The sequence below is a fragment of the Grammomys surdaster genome, unplaced genomic scaffold (assembly GCF_004785775.1).
Source record: "Grammomys surdaster isolate TR1022 unplaced genomic scaffold, NIH_TR_1.0 126219, whole genome shotgun sequence".
NCBI classification, from domain to species: domain Eukaryota; kingdom Metazoa; phylum Chordata; class Mammalia; order Rodentia; family Muridae; genus Grammomys; species Grammomys surdaster.
In genome coordinates, this window is record NW_021621022.1 from 6569729 (window position 1) to 6573701 (window position 3973).

Consider the following 3973-nt stretch of genomic DNA (forward strand, 5'->3'; position numbering starts at 1 on the left):
TCACACCTGAAAAGCAGGATTCAGAATTAAAATCACTTCTCATGATGATGATAGAGGATTATAAGAAGGAATTAAGTAACTCCCTTAAAGAAATACAGGAGAGTACAAGTAAACAGATAGAAGCCCTTAAAGAGGAATCACAGAAATCCCTTAAAGAAATGGAAGAAAACACAAAGAAGGAGTTAAACAAAAACATTCAGGACCTGAAACTAGAAATAGAAACAATAAAGAAAGTTCAAAGGGAGACAACCATGGAGATAGAAAACCTAAGAAAGAGATCAGGAGTCACAGACGCAAGCATCACCAACCGAATACAAGAGATAGAAGAGAGAATCTCAAATGCAGAAGATACGGTGGAAAATATTGACACAGTTGTCAAAGAAAATGCAAAACGCAAAAAACTCCTAACTCAAAACATCCAGGAAATCCAGGACACAATGAGAAGACCAAACCTAAGGATAATAGGTATAGATGAGAATGAAGATTCCCAACTTAAAGGGCCAGTAAATATCTTCAACAAAATTATTGAGGAAAACTTCCCTAACCTAAAGAACAAGATGCCCATAAACATACAAGAAGCCTACAGAACACCAAATAGACTAGACCAGAAAAGAAATACCTCCCGTCACATAATAATCAAAACATCAGATGCACAAAACAAAGAAAAAATACTAAAAGCAGTAAGGGAAAAAGGTCAAGTAACATATAAAGGCAGACCTATAAGAATTACACCAGACTTCTCACCAGAGACTATAAAAGCCAGAAGAGCCTGGACGGACATCATACAGACACTAAGAGAACACAATTGCCAGCCCAGATTACTATACCCAGCAAAACTCTCAATCACTATAGATGGTGAAACCAAGATATTCCATGACAAAACCAAATTTGCACAATATCTTCCCACAAACCCAGCACTTCAAAGGATAATTGATGGAAAATGCCAACACAAGGAGGGAAACTACAACCTAGGAAAAGCAAGTAAGTAATCTTCCAACAACCCCCAAAAAAGATACAAACATAACTTTACCTCTAATAAAAAAAATAACAGGAAGCAACAATCATTTTTCCTTAATATCTCTTAACATCAATGGTCTCAATTCCCCAATAAAAAGACGCAGACTATCAGACTGGATACACAAACAAGACCCAGAATTTTGCTGCATACAAGAAACGCACCTCAGTGACAAAGACAGACACTACCTCAGAATAAAAGGGTGGAAAACAATTTTTCAAGCCAATGGTCCCAAGAAACAAGCTGGAGTAGCCATTCTAATATCAAATAAAATCGACTTTCATCCAAAATTAATCAAAAAAGATAAGGAAGGACACTTCATACTCATCAAAGGAAAAATCCACCAAGGTGAACTCTCAATTCTGAACATCTATGCTCCAAATGCAAGGGCACCTACATACATAAAAGAAACTTTACTAAAGCTCAAAACACACATTACACCTCACACAATAATAGTGGGGGATTTCAACACCCCACTGTCAGCAATGGACAGATCATGGAAACAGAAACTAAACAGAGACACTTTGAAATTAACAGAAGTTATGAACCAAATGGACTTAACAGACATCTATAGAACATTTCATCCTAAAACAAAAGAATATACCTTTTTCTCAGCACCTCATGGTACCTTCTCCAAAATAGACCATATAATTGGTCACAAAACAAGCCTCTACAGATACAAAAAGATTGAAATAATCCCTTGCATCTTATCAAATCACCACGGACTAAGACTGGTCTTTAATAATGACAAAAACAATGGAAAACCCACGTACACATGGAAACTGAACAACTCTCTACTCAATGATGACTTGGTCAAGGAAGAAATAAAGAAAGAAATAAAAGACTTTTTAGAATTCAATGAAAATGAGGACACATCATACCAAAACTTGTGGGACTCCATGAAGGCAGTGCTAAGAGGAAAGCTCATAGCTCTAAGTGCCTACAAAAAGAAACTGGAAAGAGCACACACTAACAAGTTGACTGCACAACTAAAAGCTCTAGAACAAAAAGAAGCAAATACACCCAGGAGGAGTAGAAGGCAGGAAATAATCAAACTCAGGGCTGAAATCAACCAAGTAGAAACAGAAAGAACAATACAAAATATCAATAAAACCAGGAGTTGGTTCTTTGAGAAAATCAACAAGATAGATAAACCCTTAGCCAGATTAACCAGAGGGCACAGAGACAGTATCCAAATTAATAAAATCAGAACTGAAAAGGGAGACATAACAACAGAAACTGAAGAAATTCAAAAAATCATCAGATCCTACTACAAAGGCCTATACTCAACAAAACTGGAAAACCTGGATGAAATGGACAATTTCCTAGACAGATACCAGGTACCGAAGTTAAACCAGGAGCAGATAAACCATCTAAATAGTCCCATAACCCCTCAGGAAATAGCAGCAGTCATCAAAAGCCTCCCCACTAAAAAAAGCCCAGGACCAGATGGTTTTAGTGCTGAATTCTATCAGACCTTCAAGGAAGACCTAATACCAATTCTCTTCAAACTATTCCACAAAATAGAGACAGAAGGAACACTACCCAATTCGTTCTATGAAGCTACAATTACACTCATACCCAAACCCCACAAGGACCCGACAAAGAAAGAGAACTTCAGACCAATCTCCCTTATGAACATCGATGCAAAAATACTCAATAAAATTCTAGCAAACCGAATCCAAGACCACATCAAAACAATCATCCATCATGATCAAGTAGGTTTTATCCCAGGAATGCAGGGATGGTTCAATATTCGGAAATCCATCAATGTAATCCACTATATAAACAAACTTAAAGAAAAAAACCACATGATCATCTCACTAGATGCTGAGAAAGCATTTGACAAAATTCAACATCCCTTCATGATAAAAGTCTTGGAAAGATCAGGAATTCAAGGCCCCTACCTAAACATAGTAAAAGCAATTTACAGCAAACCAGTAGCCAACATCAAGCTAAATGGAGAGAAACTTGAAGCAATCCCACTAAGATCAGGGACTAGACAAGGTTGCCCACTCTCCCCCTACCTATTCAATATAGTACTGGAAGTCTTAGCCAGAGCAATTAGACAGCAAAAAGAAGTCAAAGGGATACAAATAGGAAAGGAAGAAGTCAAAATATCGCTATTTGCAGATGATATGATAGTATACTTAAGTGACCCCCAAACTTCCACCAGAGAACTCCTAAACCTGATAAACAACTTCAGCAAAGTGGCTGGTTATAAAATCAACTCAAACAAATCAGTAGCCTTCCTCTACATGAAAGATAAACAGACTGAAAAAGAAATTAGGGAAATGACACCCTTCACAATAGTTGCAAATAATATAAAATACCTTGGTGTGAATCTAACCAAGCAAGTGAAAGACCTGTATGACAAGAACTTCAAGTCTCTGAAGAAAGAAATTGAAGAAGATCTCAGAAGATGGAAAGATCTCCCATGCTCATGGATTGGCAGGATTAATATAATAAAAATGGCCATCTTGCCAAAAGCAATCTACAGATTCAATGCAATCCCCATTAAAATCCCAACTCAATTCTTCACAGAGTTAGAAAAGGAAATTCTCAAATTCATATGGAATAACAAAAAACCCAGGATAGCGAAAACTATTCTCAACAATAAAAGAACTTCTGGAGGAATTACCATCCCTGACCTCAAGCTGTACTACAGAGCAATAGTGATAAAAACTACCTGGTATTGGTACAGAGACAGGCAGGAAGATCAATGGAATAGAATTGAAGACCCAGAAATGAACCCACACTCCTATGGTCACTTGATCTTTGACAAAGGAGCTAAAACTGTCCAGTGGAAAAAGGACAGCATTTTCAACAAATGGTGCTGGTTCAACTGGAAGACAACATGTAGAAGAATGAAAATTGATCCATTCTTATCTCCTTGTACAAAGCTCAAGTCTATGTGGATAAAGGACCTCCACATAAAACCAGATACACTGAAACTAA